The 19383-nt window shown below is 43.4% G+C and overlaps 1 protein-coding gene across 1 annotated transcript in view; it reads left to right on the plus strand.

Annotated features, from left to right (window-relative positions):
* GPHN (gephyrin) overlaps positions 1-19383 on the plus strand; it is a 339003-nt gene that overhangs the window by 271265 nt on the left and 48355 nt on the right. The gene's annotated exons all lie outside the window — the stretch shown is intronic.

Raw genomic sequence — 19383 nt, forward strand, 5'->3', positions numbered from 1 at the left:
AAAAAAAAAAAAAAAAAAAAAAAAGAATGTCAATAAGCACAGAACCTTACTCAATTATGACAGATAAAGGTAGAAAGTGACAGCTCTATTTGTGTCATTAGAAAGGGTTTGAGTCTAGTTTTTTGGGGACTTTTTTGTTTGTTTTTGAGATGGAGTCTCACTCTGTACCCAGGCTGGAGTGCAGTGGCACAATCTCAGCTTACTACAGCCTCTGCCTCTGGGGTTCAAGCCATTCTCCTGCCTCGGCCTCCCAAGTAGCTGGGACTAAAGTTGCATGCCACTATGCCCAGCTAATTTTTGTATTTCTTAGTAGAGATGGGGTTTCACCATGTTGCCAGGATGGTCTCGATCTCTTGACCTCATGATCCGCCCGCCTCGGCCTCCCAAAGTGCTGGGATTACAGGCGTGAGTCATCGCTCCCAGCCCTGGTTTTTAAATTCTATATGATTCTGTTTCTCAGTTCTTATTCTTTTCCCCTGCCATAATTTTGACAATCAATGTAAAATAGAAGAGTAAGATTTTGTAACTCTTTGAAGTGAATTGGACTAGTTGGCCTTTGCTTACTATACCTGTTATTTAAAAAGAGTTTAATTTAATAGTACTATGAAGACTACAAGAGGGATGCTTCAAATACCTGAGAATTAACAGCTATATTTGAAAATCATTAATTAATAAACATTACATATATATTAAAATACATTTCCTAAGATATGTTTTCTCACACTGTTTGGAACACAGTACTATTGGAGTTCTTACAGTCTTTTACCTTAGAAAGACAGATTTTGAAACCCAGAGATGTTAAGTAACTTGCTCAGCATTATACTACTAGTAGCAGAGATAAAAACTGAATCTAAATTTCCTGAGATTGACAATCCATAATTCTCTACTGTCATTGTAAAGACAAGGCATTGTATACCTGTGTACTATGGGCTGGATTGGTCAGAGAGAGTTTTATAAATCCCTAGTTTCAAGCTAGAACTTAAAGAATGAGTAGGATTTAGATAGGAAAAGAGAGTGTGTTAATCCACGCAGGAAACAGAATGAACAAAAGTAGAGACGTAGAAACAAATACTATCTAGAGAATGAGCAATGAACAGCTACTCAGGTTAGGCCAGACTGATTAGAACAAGAGGTTCAGGTAGAAGGATAAGACAGGTAAATTGTGTAGAAATTTGAAGCCAGATTTTGAAAGGCTTTGCAATTTAGGCAGAACTACCCAATTTAGTTAAATTTGAAGTTTGGGTGTGTTTTGGTTTTTTTGGGTATCTTTTTGCAGAATTGACATAAAAAACTATTACTTTTATTATTGTTTATGTATTATACTTTAAATTTTGTGGCACACATGCAGAATGTGCAGGTTTGTTTCTTAGGTATACACGTGCCATGGTGGTTTGCTGCATCCATCACCCTGTCATCTACAGTAGATATTTCTCCTAATGCCATCCCTGCCCAATCCCCTACCCCCTGCTATCCCTCCTCTAGCCCCCAACCCCCAAAAAGGCCCCAGTGTGTGATGTTCCCCTTCCTGGGTCCATGTGTTCTCATTGTTCAACACCCACTTATGAGTGAGAACATGCGCTGTTTGGTTTTCTGTTCTTGTGTCAGTTTGCTGAGAATGATGGTTTCCAGCTTCATCCATGTCCCTGTAAAGGACATGAACTTATTCATTTTTATGGCTGAATAGTATTCCATGGTGTGTATGTGCCACATTTTCTTTATCCAGTCTATCATTGATGGGCATTTGGGTTGGTTCCAAGTCTTTGCTATTGTGAACAGTGCTGCAGTAAACATACATGTGCATGTGTCTTTATAATAGAATGATTTATAATCCTTTGGGTATATAGCCAGTAATTAGATTGCTGAGTCAAATGGTATTTCTATTTCTAGATCCTTGAGGAATCACCACACTGTCTTCCACAACAGTTAAACTAATTTGCACTCCCAACAGTGTAAAAATGTTCCTATTTCTCCACATCCACTCCAGGTTCAGTCTGGCCTAACCTGAGTAGCTGTTCTTTCTCATTCCCTAGACAGTATTTGTTTCTCCGTCTCTACTTTTGTTCATTCTGTTTCCTGCTTGGATTAACACACACTCTTTTCCTACGTAAATCCTACTCATTCTTTAAGTTCTAGCTTGAAACTAGAGATTTCTAAAACTCTCTCTGACCAATCCAGCCCATAATAATACACAGGTATACAATACCTGATTTTTTAATGATCGCCATTCTAACTGGTGTGAGATGGTATCTCAGTGTGGTTTTGATTTGCATTTCTCTAATGACCAGTGATGATGAGCTTTTTTTCATATGTTTGCTGGCTGCACAAATGTCTTCTTTTGAAAAGTGTCTGTTCATATCTTTTGCCCACTTTTTGATGGGGTTCTTTTTTTCCTGTAAATTTGTTTAAGTTCTTTGCAGATTCTGGATATTAGCCCTTTGTCAACTGAGTAAATTGAAAAAATTTTTTCCGATTCTGTTGGTTGCCAGTTCATTCTGATTATAGTTTCCTTTGCTGTTCAGAAGCTCTTAAGTTTAATTAGATTCTATTTGTCTATTTTGGCTCTTGTTGCCATTGCTTTTGGTGTTTTAGTCATAAAGTCCTTGCCTATGCCAATGCCCTGAATGGTGTTGCCTAGATTTTTTCTAGGGTAGGTCTTATGTTTAAATCTTTAATCCATCTGGAGTTAATTTTTGTATAAGGTGTAAGGAAGGGATCCAGTTTTACCTTTCTGCATATGGCTACTCAGTTTTCCCAGTACCATTTATTAAATTGGGAATCCTTTACCCATTGCTTGAAAAATGATTATTTTCAAAAGATCAGTTGACCTAGATTTATCATATAAGCTAATGATGGAGACTGGAAATAAGGAGAACAATACAATTTGTTTACTCATTGTTTAATCAGTCACCAGAAAGTATTGATTGTGTACCTGTGGATCATCTGGAGATCATATTGAAAATGTTGATTATACTTCAACAAATCTGGGGTGGGCTGAGATTTTGCATCTCTAACAATCTCCAAAATGATACCAAACTGCAGGTCTGTGGATCACAGGAAGTATTAAGGATATAGTAAGATCAATCATGCTTCTCCTATGAATTTTAAGCCAAAGTCTATTGAAGATACAAAATTGAAACAAATGTGGATCTTGCTTTTGAGGAATTACAGATTCCTAGTAGTAAAAATATTTTAGAAGTTTCCAGAATGTAAACTCAAATTTGGAACTAGAATTACAAAGAAAGAGATTAAATAAAGAGAAATATTGAAGACTATTTATTATGTAGAAGAGAGCAGTGTCACTGTTGAATTATCTCTGGATTACAAAGCCTCAAAATGTTGTGTGTATATAAACACAAAATACCTAGAAAACCAAGCTGTTAGGCCTTTTTACCACGATTTTATATTCCTGAGTAGCAACACACTATTTCCATATCTTCACATCCTCCACTCAAAATCTATTTTTTCTTAGCTTTTATAACTCTTTTTCCTGTGCTCATTCCCTAAATTTAGGTCTTCCCATGGCTTACCCTTGGCTTTCTGTCCTTTTCATTCCATATGCTTATGAATAACTACCAAATCTGATATCCCCAGCTCAAATATGAAACTAGTAAAGCCTAGATATTCTGAATTGACACAAATTTATGTGAGTTTATATACTTTTAAGCAGAATCCTATTTCTGCTTTTTTCCCAAGATACATTTTATTTGAAAAAAGCACATTGCAGAATAATATGTTTAATTTTATCTCACATTGAATAGCAACTGAACAAATATGTATTTATAAGTATGGTATATGCATGGAATAATATTTATACGTAGAAATACCATATACACCCAACTGTTATTTCTGGTAGTAAGATTTTGCATATGGGGTATAAGTAAGAGACTTAAAAGTGGTGATGGGGGCCAGGCGTGGTGGCTCATGCCTGTAATCCCAGCACTTTGGGAGGTAGAGGAGGATGGATCACGAGGGCAGGAGTTCAAGACCAGCCTGGCCAACATAGTGAAACCTGTCTCTACTAAAAATACAAAAATTAGCTGTGTGTGGTGGCAGGCACCTGTAGTCCCAGCTGTTCAGGAGGCTAAGGCAGGAGAATCACTTGACCCTGGGAGGCAGAGGTTTCAGTGAGCCAAGATCACGGCGCTGCACTCTAGCCTGGCAACAGATCAAGACTCTGTTTTAAAAAAAAAAAAGAAAGAAAGAAAGGAAAGAAAGAAACAAAGAAAAAAGAAAGAAAGAAAGAAGTCATAAGAAAGAACTAAACAGAAATCAGGTGGATCACCTGAGGTTAGGAGTTCGAGACCAGCCTGACCAACATTGTGAAATCCCATCTCTACTAAAGAAATACAAAATTGGCCAGGCACAGTGGCTGTAATCCTGCCTTGGTTGTGCAGTGCCTTTCTATTCCTTATACTCAAATGCATTCTTACGTATTTTCAACTTTTTAAATTTTAGATGCAGGGGGTAATGTGCAAGTTTTTTACATGGGTATATTGCGTGATGCTGTTTTGGGTACTAATGATTACGTCATCCAGGTAGTGAGCATAGTACCCAATAGTTATGTTTTAAGCCCCTCACCCTCGTTTCTCTTTCCCTCCTCCGGTAGTTTCCAGTATCTATTGTTGCCATCTTTATGTTCAGGAGTACCCAGTGTTTAGCTTCCACTTATAAGTAAGAACGTGCCGTATTTGGGTTTTTGTTCCTGCCTTAATTCACTTAGGATAATGGCGTCCAGCTGCATTCATGTTATTGCAGAGGACATGATTTCATTCTTTTCTATGGCTGTGTAGTATTCCATTATGTATATGCCCCACATTTTCTTTATCCAGTCCACCATTGAAGAGCATTCTATGTCTCTGCTATTGTGAATAATGCTGCAATGAACATAAGGGTGCATGTGTCTTTTTGGTATGACGACTTGTTTTCTTCTGGATATATACCCAGTGTTGGGATTGGTAGTTCTCATTGTTTGAGAAATTGCCAAACTGCTTTCCACAGTAGCTGAACCAATTTACACTCCCACCAGCAGTGTGTAAGTGTTCTCTTTTCTCTGCAGCCTCACCAGCATCCATTATTTATTTACTTTTTAATAATAGCCATTTGGACTGGCATGAGATGGTCTCTCACTGTGGTTTTGATTTGTATTTCTCTATGTATATGTTGAATGACCATATCCCTAATCATATGTTCATAATGTTTGTTGGCTGCTTGTATGTCTTCTTTTGAGAAGTGTCTATTCAGGTTTTTGCCATTTTTTAATGGATCTAACTTAAATATGGGACAGATGTCCTAGTTTTCCTTTCCCCATGGCCGGTTCAATAACCTATTAGCCTCCTTTTGTCCTCCTAGACAGCATGAGCTATTGCAAGGGAAGAGTTGAAGACAAAGAAATGTAGATAGTTGATAAGTACTGAGTACTTTATGTGCTAGCCAAGCCCGTTGCAGCCAGAACTTAGTTACTAAGATATTGGTCATTTGTACACATGTATTCTTCTCTGTTAATGCTTTTTTCTTTTCCCTCAGTTTCCTGATAAAATTGCTTTGAGAAGTTGTTGTCTTATATGGCTTAATTGGGTCAGGGTTGTTTTCTTTCCCACCAGATAAGCTCCATGAATACTAGGACAAAGTGTAAGTTGGTAAACGCTATATCCACAGCACTTAGTGGGAATACATTAGACAGCCCTGCCATCTTTTCCTGTAACATTCTGTCTTTCCATGAAAACTAGAAACTTTCAATTACAAAATAGTCCAGAAGAATCTTACAGGGCCCCTTCAAAGTAAATCCAAAAGCCTTGGCCATAGGAGCAGACCAGTAAATATGGTACTGACAGTGGAGTTGCATTCCTAAAGCATATCCCCAAAAAATATACAGTGTAAAGCTTTGTGGCTGGGTGGTTCATTTTATATTTCTGAAGAAAAGCTTCTTGGGAGAGATTCCAAACAGATTTAACAAGATTTTAATTTAAAAAATTGGGGAGCTGCTCTCAGGCTTGAAAAGATCTTACAAATTTACTTCTTGAATGTAACAAGCTGTAATCATTACCCAAATAGGTAAAATCCACTTGGGGAAATTTTTTTAAATAAAGTTCAGCATTAATTGAGTTTATATAATTCCTCAAACTGATTTTAACTATTGAATAAGTATTCAACTTTTATGACAGCTCAGCAATATAGCTTCTGAATTGCCAACTTAGACCTTCTAGCCTTTCAAGGCCTGAAGTGTGGGCTATGAAATTCCCATCATTAAGAAGTGTTCCCTCTTCTGGAAAACTGCCATCACAGAAGGCTGCCCCACTGAAATCCTGGGCTTGCTTGACTGTGTCATAGATTGGTGTTTTGTATTTCAACTGCCTGCTCTTGCTGCCCCGAATTTGTGAAGCCGCCTCTTTATATTAAAGCAAGAAGCAGATGAAGGACAAGTACTGAGATAGAAAATTGGATTCTTATAAAACTGGCACATTTAGCAGGAATTATCAAGATAGACTTAACAGAACAGTGATTATTTGGGCAAAGCCCAGTGCCTTAGAACCTCCAATTTGTGAACCAAACACATCCTAATTTTTCATTGCTTACCTAATGTTCTTAAAGTAGGAGTTTTCTAATCAGCAAGGATAATTTAGATCTTAATTTAATTGGTTCTTGTCATTTTTATAAACTGCCTACTTTCCTTATGGCAAGAACCTCCTTTTCTGCTTAAAATGCAAAGTTTTCATTTTTGATTCAACATAATAGATATATATTTTTTTCTTTTACTCTTGGCAAGCTGGGACAGATTTCTTCTCTGATCATTTTTCAGCAGAGGTTTCTCATTTTCTATTGATTAATAAAGAACATTCTTTCTACCTTAACAAATGTATTTAATGACAAGAGGTTCTTTCCACTCTCAGTGCTAGGCTTTTTATGCAGCTGTTATAGTTGCCTTCCTTTATCTTTAAGCATTGCTATTGCAATTGACATTTCTGTTTCTTCTATGAATAACCTCTAGGTATTACTGTAGATTTAGACATTGTTTTTCTACCCCAAACTCATAAAAAGTAATGTGTTCCAGAAAGCCTGTCCTAATTGTCTCAAACCAGTTCTGATAATTCTATCCCACTCACCCTTTTTATCATTTCTTTATATTATATATAAATATATGTATTTTTTAATTTTAATTAATGTATTTGCATTCAACAGATATTAATGTCATTGCTTATTTCACTCACTTTTCTATTTTTTTCATATGTTTTCTGCACTAGCTTATCAACTTAAAGGCAAGAACCATGCTTTCTTCTTTCTTTACATGACTCTATAGTACCAGAACACCAGTGAGACAGGAAAAGAATGAAATGATGGCTATATGTGTAGTATATGGTTTGATTCCATACATGAATTAGATACGCAGAATAGATTTGTAGTTAATGAATTTATCTTTAACCTCTGAAGAAACTAGGATATGATTAATATATGTACTCAGCTATTTTTTGATATCCTGGTATGATTAACTGCCAATATTCCTTAATCTACACATCCTAGAACTTTTTCTCTCTGTCATCTTCACTCATATTAAAATGATACAGCTTGCAGTTGATACAACACATGAAACAGGAAACTAATTAGCAGCTGTTGTCCATCTGTGTGTTTATATTAAGTATTTTTAAATAAAAATGTATTTGCATTCTGAATAGTCTTTCTGAAATTCATAAATCCTAAACTTGGGTAAATGCCATAAAATTCAAAACCAAGATGGAACCTTCACCATTTATCTTCATGAGAAAGCAAAAATAATCTTATGCCAGAATCAGGATTATAGTAATTTAAGGAAGATGTAAATTTTAAACAGAAAAAAAAAAATCTTAACTTTTTTAAGTTGCTTTGGAATTGAGCCCCCAAAGCAATCAGATTGAAATCTGAAAAGATACAGTGTTCGAAAGATGGCATATCCTCTGAATATATTCTTTCGTTACAGAAACTGATGAGTACATATAGTTTTGAGAAAGCTATGTTCATTCTCTGACAGATTTATTTTGAAACATGCATCTCCTTTCTCTTTTTCTCCCTTTCTATTAAGTTTGTGGTTCTTTGACATGTGATCAAGTTAGAACTCTATAGAGAATGCTATTATATTGGTAGCCATCTTCCAAGTTGAAGATGAATGTCATGGCTTTAGGAAGAAAAGATATTTTTATTCATTTCACTCAAGTCAAATAAGCGAATGTTCCATAAGGAACATTTCAATAACAAAAGACAGAAGAGTATTATCTACAAGATAGTATCAAATTGCAATGCTCAGGTAGGTTTTTCCCTCTGTGCCTCAGTTGATATGTGAAGAGAAGATAGTCGTTGTGTTTACGTAACTTTCAGTATTTCCATAGAATCACAGTATCTTATTAAAGGAAACTTATGATGTTAGCTAGTCCAAATTTTTACCCAATGGAGGTATTAAGGAAAATCTGCAACAACTTAGCCATTAGGTTTTGGTTTGAATTATTTTAGTGAGAAAGACCTCTACTGCCTCATGAAGTAGCATATTCTATTGTTCGATGGTTGTTAAAGTAAGAATGTTTTTCCATTATAATGAGCCAGTCTTTCTTCCTGTTTCTTTTATCTGTTAGCCCTAATTCTGCCCTCCAAGCAATGCCAAATAAGTTGGCTCTCTCTTTTACATGATATTTGAATACACAATTGTTACACCTTAATCCTTTCTCAAAGTACTATTTATGATTATACATTTAGAAGTATCTTTTTTTCATCCCCAGACAATATTATTGGCCTATAATGTTATAATTGTAGTAACTAAACATTATGAATTCCCAAAGCTACTGTGGATAGACTGACCTGAAATCAAGTTTCATTCAGCTCATTTACTGAGTGCCAACAGTGTGCAAGAATTTGGTGGGGCAATCACAAATCGTGGATGAAATGAGACCCTGTTTTGTGAGACAGTTGTATACTGCTGTATCATCTTTACAGAGTTTTCTTTTACCACAATTCGTTGCCTCTTAATATTTGATATTAATATTTGATATTTGATATCAAACCTTAATATTTGATATTAAACTTAAATATAATGTTTTGACATTAATATTACTACCCCTGCTTTTTTGCTTATTTATATTTGCTTAGTGACTTTTTGTTGTTGTTCTTGAGATTGAGTCTTCCTCTCTCTTGCAAGGCTGGAGTGCAGTGGCATAATCTGGGCTCACTGCATCCTCCGCCTCCCATGTTCACGCAATTCTCCTGCCTCAGCCTCCCTAATAGCTGGGACTACTGGCGTGTCCCAGCACACCCAGCTATTTTTGTACTTTCAGTGGAGACGGGGTTTCACCATGTTGGCCAGGATGGTCTCGATCTCTTGACCTTGTGATCTGCCCACCTTGGCCTCCCAAAGTGCTGGGATTACAGGCATGAGCCACCACACCCAGCCCTCTTTCTTTTTTCCTTTCTTTTCTTTCTTTTCTTTTTTGCGTCCTTCCTTTATTTCCTTCCTTCCTCCTTCTCTTTCTTCTTTCTGTCTCTTTTTCTGTCTTCCCTTGTCTTTCTTCTATTTTTTTCCTGACAGAGTCTCATTCTGTCACCCAGGCTGGATTGTAATGGCACATGCAAGCTCAGCTCACTGCACCTTCCACCTCCTGGGTTCAAGTAATCCTCCTCCCTTGGCCTCCCAAGTAACTGGTATTACAGGCACCTGCCACCACACCCAGCTAATTTTCACATTTTTAGTAGAGACAGGGTTTCACCATGTTGGCCAGGCTGGTCTTGAACTTCTGACCTCAAGTGATCCTCCTGCCTCGGCCTCCCAAAGTGCTGGGATGATAGGTGTGAGCCACTGCACCCAAACTAGATTTAACCATATTTTTTATAAAGGGAGGGGTGTGTGTGTGTGTGTGTGTGTGTGTGTGTGTTTCACTACTGTTTCCTCTCCTCCAATTTTTTCTACCTTGAAGTCTATGTTCTGAATCATTTTTTCATTTACAGTCATTTTCCCAGAACATTGCTTGGTGATTTTTCATCTGAATTTTTGCATTTTAACAAGTATCATTCTTCCATTTTGGTTGGTGAATGATTGGATGTAAGATTTGAGGGTTGTATGGCTTTTCTCTCAGAGATATTGTAAGGGTCCTTGCCGAGTTTAAAATGAGGAAACTGAGGCCAGTATAAGTAAATTAAATGCCAATTTATTCAGCTCCCAGGTGAGGTTCTGTGGTCCCGGGGAAAGGGGCCAGAGAAGTCGCACTGAATTCCTGAGGCGTAGGCTGTTTATAGCTATAGCGAGCAAAGAGGAGCAGGGTGTTCTGATTGGTTATGGGGGAGCGGGGCGTGGATGGGACAAGCTGCTGTTGGTAGGTAGATTGTTGGGTGGGATTTCCCTAATGCAAGATCCGGCTTGGGTTACATTAGCCGGATCCTTCCAGGAGAGCATGTGCTCCTGAGGTAGGTTCCGGGTGCAGAGAGGTGAGGTAGGTTCCAGGTGCAGACATGTGACATAGGTTTCAGGCGCAGAGATGGGTGGGTGTGTCCGAGCTCCTGGGGAGACAACCGGCCTTACATTCCGACCCTTTTGATGATATAGGATACCGCTTCTTTCTGGCTACTTCCTGCTGAATAGGGACGGAGTGAGGGGGAGGGGTCAGTTGGCTGGTGCCTCGGTTGGGAGTTGGACATAGGGGTGAAACAGTATCTGGTTTACGGCCACCCTGGAAATTTCCCTTATGCAGGCCTGTAAAAACCTGAGGAAAAAGGGGGCTAACTAACAGAAGGCAAACGACAATGATGGGGGTGATAATAGGGGTCAGCCAGGTAAGCATGGGGGATTGCCACCAGTTGAGAGGTGAGACTGGTGCATTCTGGTTTTTTGGAGGTCTTCTTGGAGGCAATAGAGAGCGTTGACGTTCTCTTCTACAAGGCCTGTTTCATTGGTATAGTAGCAGCACTGTTCCTGAAGAAACAGACAGGTACCTCCTTTTTCTGCCATTAGCAGATCAAGGGCCTGTCGGTTCTGGAGAGTTACCTGGGCCAGCAACGTGATTTGTCGCTGGAGGGAGGCCAGGGAGGTGGCTGATGCTTCAATAGCCACATGGAGCTTGTCCTCTAGTTGAGTGGCTAAAGTGACACTGTAGCCTAGGGTACTGCTTCCTAGCCCGGCCGCCGCTAGAGAGGATGCTAGAGGGAGGCCAACGACCATCGGGAGGAAGACTGCTATCTGTTTCGGTGATTAGGGGAAGGTGGAAGGAGGGATAGGAGTTCGGCCTGTCCATATACTTCTAACTGCAGGACCAAAGTGACAGGCACACAAGGGAAGGGGAAGGAGGCATTAATAACTTTGGTTAAGTTTCTATTACACCAGAAGTATCCTCCTGGAGGTGCATAAAGGGAGGATTTTACTTTTACTGTGGTGTTGCAGTTGGGGCTGGAGCTGCTGGCCATCCCATAGCAGAGAGATTTTGAGAGTGTGCTTTGAACAAGGGGATACCTGTTAAGGTGGTGCCAGGCCCTGTAGGCGATTGTGACAAATTGAACCCGGACCGGAGGGGAACTGCGGCTAAGGGGGGGTTGTTGAGAGAGGCACATAAAAAGCAGTTGGTGAAATTTATGGCTTTGGTTAAATTTAACATGTTAGCTCCCTGCTGTACTAGAGTTAGCCAGGAGAAAGGTCAGGAAGTGCTATCTGAGGGTTTGAATTGGTTAGTCAGGGTAGCTTCATTCTGTAGGATGGTATGGCCTACCAAGCTGAGTTGTTCTATTACTTCAGGGACGATGCAGGTATAGGACTAGAATATTAGCCATGTTCCCTGAGGGTGGCTCCAGGTATAATCTTCATAGACTTTTCCAGACACTCCTACATCCCAACAACCGTGCCAAGGGTCGCGGATGTTGAGGGCTAAGGAACCATTGCTGAAGTGAATGAGCATGCAATTAGGACGGCTTAGAGGCTGTGGCTTGTGAATAACACAAGAGCTGTGTGGGCACCCCCCATAGGTGGTGTTCCACCAATGACAGTAGTCCTTGGTTTGCTCATATAGAAATCACAGCCCATGCCTAAAGTGAAACCCATGATCGTGACTGAGTACGGTGCTTTTACTGTGTGGGATGAGGATGGAGACAGTAGACTGACAGCCGCCTGTTTGGCAGTTTGCCTGTGCAAGATAATGGGTCCTGGTGGTGGGGCCCTCGGTCCAGGATTCCTGGGCTGCAAAGATCCTGGTTTGAGCTCTCAGAGGAGAACACTGTCACCTGGTTGGAGAGGCATCACTGGGTAGGGGTCTTCTGGTCCTGGAACAACAGGGAGGGTGCGATCCGCGTGTTCCCTAAGCAGGTGGTGGAGAAGAGAGAGGAAGGGAAGGTAGGAAGCCAGTGGGGGCGGTTTTACAGGGAGATTGTGAGAAACCAGGAAAGGCCGGCTATACAGCAATTTGAAGGGGCTAAGGCCCGTTGGCCCCCTTGGGGTGGCCCAGACCCGGGCCAGGGCAAGAGGTAGTAGGAATGTGGGCCAAGAGAGTTTTACCTCAATAGCAAGTTTGGCCAAATGGTCTTTGAGGATGCCATGGGCCCATTCAACTTTACCCGACGACTGAGGATGGTAAGGGATGTGCAATTTCCAGGAGATGATGAGGGACTTGGCGACTAGCTGGACTACTTGGGCCGTAAATGCTGGACAGTTGTCCGACTGGATGGTGGCAGGTAGGCCGAAGCAAGGGATGATTTCTTGAGTAAAGAGGGAGGCCACCGTGTCTGCCATCTCCCGGGAGGTGGGGAAGGCTTCAATCCAACCTGAAAAGGTATCTACAAAAGTTAGAAGGTAGCAGAGCTTTTGTGAGTGGGCATAGAGTGAAGTCAATTTGCCAGTCTTGGGCCAGCAGGTTGCCACGCATTTGGTGAGTAGGAAACTATGGCCTTAAGCCTCCCTGAGGCGAGACCTTAGAGCAAGTAACAAATGCCTTGTGTACCTGCTTAATTGTTTGTTGCAGACCTGGCGAGAAAAAGAGGGGCTGTACAAAGTGGTGTAACGCCTTAGGCCCTATATGTAAGGATTGGTGGATTTTAGCAATAATTTTAGGGGCCTGTTCCCGGGGAAGGGCGATTCTGTTATTTAGGAAGATCCAGCCCTGATTAGATTCTGTTCCCCCTTTTAGTATGAGGGCCTGTTTTCCTGATGGTGAGTATACAGGCTGTGTGGCCGTGGTAAGGAAGAGAACAAGGGTAGGGGTCAACTTGGCATTAAAGATCTTGCTGCTGTATCTGCCCACGCATTGCCCCAGGAGACGGCATCATGCTGGGCCCGGCGTCCTCGGCAGTGTATGACTGCAACTTCCCAGGGCAATGATAAGGCCTGTAAAAGGTTGGAGATCTGTGTAGCATTGATTATGGGGGACCTCGTTGTGGTAAGGAATCCCCATTCTCTCCAGAGGGCAGAGTGGCAATGGGTAATAAGAAAAGCATATTTTGAGTCAGTATAGATATTTGCTTGCTTTCCCTGTGCTAGTGTAAGAGCTCGGATTAGGGCAATGAGCACTGCCTTTTGTGATGTGGTTAATGAGTAGTTCCTGGGCCAGCAGGTGGGTGATGATAGGCTTCAGGCCTTGACTGGGTTTTCGAGATGGGGAACTGAGGACATGAAGGAAAGTGGGTAGGGTCTTTGAGAAGTATTTTAACCGGGGTATGATGTTTGGCTACTACAGGCTTGGAAGTATCCCATACGAGGGGATTAACTACGTCAGGAGGGATAGGTGGTTGGGGCGAGGAGTTAAGACAGGGCGTGGTGTCGATTAGGAGTGGCAGTAGGAGGTGGGCGGATGATGGGCTTGAGTGTGGGGTGCCAGTGAGTTGGAGAGTGGCCCCCACAGTCTGGAGAATGTCTCGTCCTAAAAGGGGGACTGGGCACGAGGGTATGATTAAAAAGGAGTGGGAAAAGGGGTGTCCCTCGAGGATACAGGCTAAAGGATGGGTTTGATTAGGACAGGAAGGCTTACCATCAATTCCCATGACTGAAACCTGGGAAGGTATGCTAGGTCCTGAGTAGGAAGGCAATACAGAATAGGTAGCCCCCATGTCCACTTAAGAAGGAAATGGACTTACCCACTACCTGCAGCGTTACCCTGAGCTTAGCGAGGGTGATGGGGGTCCTCGAGTCTGGGCCTTGTCAGTCGTCCAGCAAGCCAAGAAGTTCCAGTGATAGGACCACCTCCTGTGGACTGGCCTGCCCTCCGCATAGAGGTGTGGGGGGTGAGCCTGTAGTCTGGGATGGGCAGTCAACCTTCCAGTGTCCAGCTTGTTTGCAGCTCGGGCAGGGTCCGGGAGGTAGATGAGGACAGGGGCAGTATCGTGCCCAGTGTCCCTCTTGGCCACATTTGAAGCAGGGCCCGGGCGGGACCCTTGAAGAATTTTGGGAGGGTTTTGATGGACCCCCTCCACCAGATGCTTGATGGGCTGCCGGCCTCGGGGCTGCTACAAGAGCTTGGGTTCAGAGGCTCACCTTTTGCTGTAGACGGGCCTGGCAGGTGGCCTCAGCCTTTTCCTCTTGGCCATTAAAAACTTTAAATGCCATGTTTACCAGGTCTTGTATGGGAGGTTTCGGGGCCCTTCTCAGCCTTTTAATTTTCTTTCTAATGTCAGCTGCTGATTGAGAGATGAAATGGGTGGCTAGAACTGTAGCCCCCACTAAAGAGGCCAGGTCCAGCCGGGTATGAAGGATCATAGCATTAGTTAATTGGTCAAGGAAGGTGGCTGGGTTTTCAGTAGGACCCTGAGTTATTTCCCTTAACTTCTCATAATTAACTACCTTTTGGGCTACGCTTTGCATGCCTGCTAGGAGGCACTATAGCATTTGGTCTCAGTGGTGGCGGCCATCTTAACCAGTTTGATAGTTCCAATTAGGGTCAGCCTCGAGGACTGCCGCTGCCCCCACCGGCATTTGGTTGTTGGTTAGATGTACCTGATCAGCGTGTGCCCAGGCTGCTGTAAGGATTCGGTCCCGCTCATCTGGGCTGAGGGTGGAGGATAGGATTATATACGTGTCATGCCAGGTTAGGTCATATGCCTGGGTAAGATAGCGGAACTCTTTGGTGTAGGCAGTCAGGTTAGTGGAGAAAGACCCCAGGCACTTCTCAATAGCTGATAGGTCAGAGAGAGAAAACGGAACATGCACTCATACAACTCCCTTGGCCCCGGCTACCTCACACAAAGGGCAGAGGAGTGGGGAGTCGTGAGAGCGGGTACAAGCACTGACAGGGGAAGTCATATTAGAGCTTTGGGGAGGAGAAGAAGAAGAGGGAGGAGGGAGTTGGGGCCCCTCATAAGGAGGAGGGTTGGTAAAGTGGGCAGAGCAGGACAGGTCTTCTGGGTTTTTGGAGAGTGCAGAGGCGGGTGGGGCTGAGGGCAAAGGCGGGGTTTTGGCTAACAGGACCTGGGCGGAGGAGCAAGAGGAGCAGAGGGCGGGTCGGGAGCGCAGATACCAAAAGGCCTGGACATAGGGGACCTCCTACCACTTGCCGTTTCTTTGGCAAACATTATCTAAATCTGTCAGGACATTGAAGTCAAGTGTGCCCTCTGGAGGCCACTTAGACTGGTTGTCCAGGGAGTACTGTGGCTAGGGAGAGGAAGAGCAGCCTTTTCTTTTTTATGGAAAGGCCCAGTTTGGGTAAATTTTGGACTAGACATCCCAATGGCGACTTGGGGTCTAGGCAGGACTCCTGATTACCCATAGTTCACTCTCTGTTGCAGGGTAGTCAGGGGTGAGGAAGGGTTATAAAAAGATATTATATCCAACATGGGCAGAAATACTCCTGTCCCAGAGGGGGTGGCTCAGAGAACCTACAGGCTACAATGATTATAATAAGAAAGAAAATAAAAAGAGACAGGGCTAGGGCTACTTGCCACATGGCAGAATTAGAGGAAGTGAGGCCTCAGTAATAGAAGAAGAAGAGGAGAAGGAAAGAGAACAGAGTTACTTCTAGGGGCATGAATTCAGTAAAGGTTCCCTGCAGCCAGTGATCTGTTATCCACTGAAGGAGATCCTCCACTTTAAGGGAAACCGGCTTGCTCCACGCTATGTTGGCTAATAAGAGTTGGACAAATTGGGTAAACAGACAGGTGAGACAGAACCCTATAGAAGGTTGACAGACAAAAGGGGTGAGGAGTTCCCCAGATGGGAGACCAACTCGATGCCTTCCTGGCCACATCCCCGAAGGGATGTTTCAGGGCGTCTTGGCTAAGGTGTACCCGTATAACCCCCGGGCCTGGTCACCTTCAGGTTTCTGAGGTGAATCACCGTTATGCCTTATGGTGTCCCTGTGGAACCGCGAGTTGAGGCCCACACAAGCCCCGTAGCCATTAAGCTGTGGGACCACACATAAACTCACTCACTCACTCGTGCTGAGGTTAGGAGGAGAAACTGAAAGTACAGTTACTTAATTAATGGGAGTTTATATGCCAAAGGGCTGGCTTGAGATAGACGTTTTAGTGGTGTAAGCCGAGGGTTTGGTCCTGCTGTTGGGCCGGGCCCAGGTTTGCAGACGGGGTTTCTGATTACCCAAACCTCAGCCACTGCTGCGGGGATGATCAGAAGGGCAGATCAGCGTCCCGGACCACACTACCAAACACCAGAGGCTGCGAGAGGGATCAGGAAGGTGGGGACGTCTCCCTCAGATTCCTGACCCCAGGAAAACCCCTTACGGGGAGAAGACAAGAGTGTAGGGATGTCTCCTCTACACTTAGGTTCTCGAGACGAGGCTGGGGCCTAAGCCCACAGCGAGAGACGAGGAGTCCCCGACACGACCGCGATTACGAGCAGGGAGTCCATGAGGCAAGCAGTAGGGGAGGCTATGGGTAGCAGAAGTCTTACCTAATGGCGGAGTGGCTCCCTGGTCCAGCTTTGGGTGGAGGAGTCAGTTTCCCCCAGGAGGGGTCTTACAACTTCTCCCGGGTTTTGGCACCACTTGTAAGGGTCATTGCTGAGTGTAAAATGAGGAAACTGAGGCCAGTATAAGAAAATTAAATGCCAATTTATTCAGCTCCTGGGCAACGTTCTAGGGTCCCAGGGAAAGGGGCCAGAGAAGTCGCACTGACTTCCTGACGAGTAGGGTTTTTATAGCTATAGCGAGCGAGGAGGAGCAGGGTGCTCTGACTGGTTATGGGGGAGTGGGACATGAACGGGGCAAGCTGCAGCTCGGGTTACATTAGCCAGATCCTTCCAGGACAGCATGTGCTCCTGAGGTAGGTTCTGGGCGCAGAGAGGTGAGGTAGGTTCCGGGCGCAGAGATGGGTGGGTGTGTCCGAGCTCCTGGCGAGGCAACTGGCCTTACAGAGATGTTGATGTTAATTTACTATTTTCTAGTTTTTGGTATTGTAGGTAAGAAGTCCAAAGCCAATATTACTTGTCCCTTGACAGTATCCCAATCTTTCTGTTAAATATTTGGCAGCTTGTAAGATTTTCTGTATATCTTTGAAATTCCAAAATTGTACCAGGACATACTTATATTTATGGTTTGTTTGTTTTCACCTGTACATGTCAAGAAATGTTTTGCTTTTTTAAAATCACTCTTGCCTGGAATTCAGTAAACCTTTCAATCTCCAACTCTTCTCAAATAAATGAAATCTTTCTCTTTTCCTTCTCTATCTCTTATTTTATTTCCTTATGGAATTCCTATTGGTAATATATCAGTCTCTTGCTGTCTTATTTTCTGCACGAATTCCATCTTTTGTACATTTGTACAGTCCTTGGAGATGTTTCTGCCACTTGATCTTCCAAGCAACTAATTGCATTTTTGACAGGGACTATACTTACCTTCATCTATTAAATCTTAAAAAAAAAAAAAAAAAAAAAATCAGGGACTTTGGCAAGATGGCCGAATAGGAACATCTCTGGAGTGCAGTTCCCAGTGAGAGCAACGCAGAGGGTGAGTACCACGTTTCCAAATGAGGTACCAGGTGCTCAATGGGACTGGTGGCACATTGGGTGTAGCCCAAGAAGGGCAAACCAAGGCAGAGTAGGACACTGCCCCACCTGGAAAGGGCAATCCCTGGAGGACTCCCCTCCCTACCCAACAGAGGCCATTGGGGACTTTTCCATCCACTCCAGCACTCCAGTTCAAATACTGCACTTCTCTGGCAGTTTTTACCACCCACAGACCAGGAGATTCCCAGGCCAAAAAGTACCAGGAGTTTCCAGCATGGCAGTTTCAGGCAGCGCTGCAATTTCCACACAAAAACTCACACAAATCTGGGCAGCCGTTTCAACTGGTGCCTGGAATGCCTGGGAGACAGAGCCGCCAAATCAACTGAAAAAGAGGGGGCTGAAAGCAGGGAGCCAGGGGATCTGGCTTGGCAGGTCCCACTCCCACAAAGACCAGCAATCTGAAATGCTCTGGATTGAGAGCTTTGCAGCAAATGCAGCTTGACCTGGGACAGTCCAGCTCTGTGGGGGGAAGGGTGTCTGCCATTATCAAGGCAGTCCACCACTACCAAGGCAGTCTGCCATTACCGAGGCAGTCTGCCATTACTGAGGCAGTCCACCATTACCGAAGCAGTCCGCCATTACTGATGCAGTCCATTACCAAGGCAGTCCACCATTACTGTGGCAAACTGCCATTGCCAAGGCAGTTCTAACTGTACCTCTGTAAACAAAACCACAAGGAAGTTTACATAGCAGCTGGGCAGAGCCTGTTGCAGCTCAGCAATGCCTCTGCTGCAGACTGAATAGAATACCTCTTTGCTGGGCAGGGTATCTCTGAAAAAAGGCAGCAGCGTATCAGGAACTTATAAATAAAGCCTCACCTTCCCAGGACACAGCACCTGAGAAAAGAGGCGGTTATAAGTTCTGCTGCATCAGACTTAAACGTACCTGCCCAGCAGCTCTGAACAGAGCAACAGGGCTCCCAGCACAGCACTTGAGCTCTGATAAGGGACAGACTGTCCTCAAGTGGCACCCTAACCCCTGTATATCCAAAGAGGCACCTCATACAGAAGAGCTCTGGCTGACATCTGGTAGGTACCCTTCTGGAACGAAGATAACAAAAGAAGAAACTGGCAGCAACCCTTACTGTTCTGCAGCCCCTGCGGGTGATTCCCAGGCAAGCAGGGTCTGGAGTGGACCTCCAGTAGTCCTACAGCCGAGGGACCTGACTGTTAGAAGTAAAACTAAAAAACAGAGAGAAATAGCTTCAACATCAACAAAAAGGACGTCCACTCAGAGACCCCATCCAAAAGTCATCAACTACAAAGAACACAGGTAGATAAGTCCACAAAGATGGGAAGAAACCAGCACATAAAGGATGAAAACACCCAAAACCAGAACGCCTGTCCTCCTCCAAGGGATCACAACTCATCACCAGCAAGAAAACAAGGCTGGATGGAGAATGAGTCTGATAAATTGACAGAAGCAGGCTTCAGAAGGTGGGTAATAACAAA

Source organism: Cebus imitator, unplaced genomic scaffold (genome assembly GCF_001604975.1).
Source record: "Cebus imitator isolate Cc_AM_T3 unplaced genomic scaffold, Cebus_imitator-1.0 Scaffold13, whole genome shotgun sequence".
Taxonomy (NCBI): domain Eukaryota; kingdom Metazoa; phylum Chordata; class Mammalia; order Primates; family Cebidae; genus Cebus; species Cebus imitator.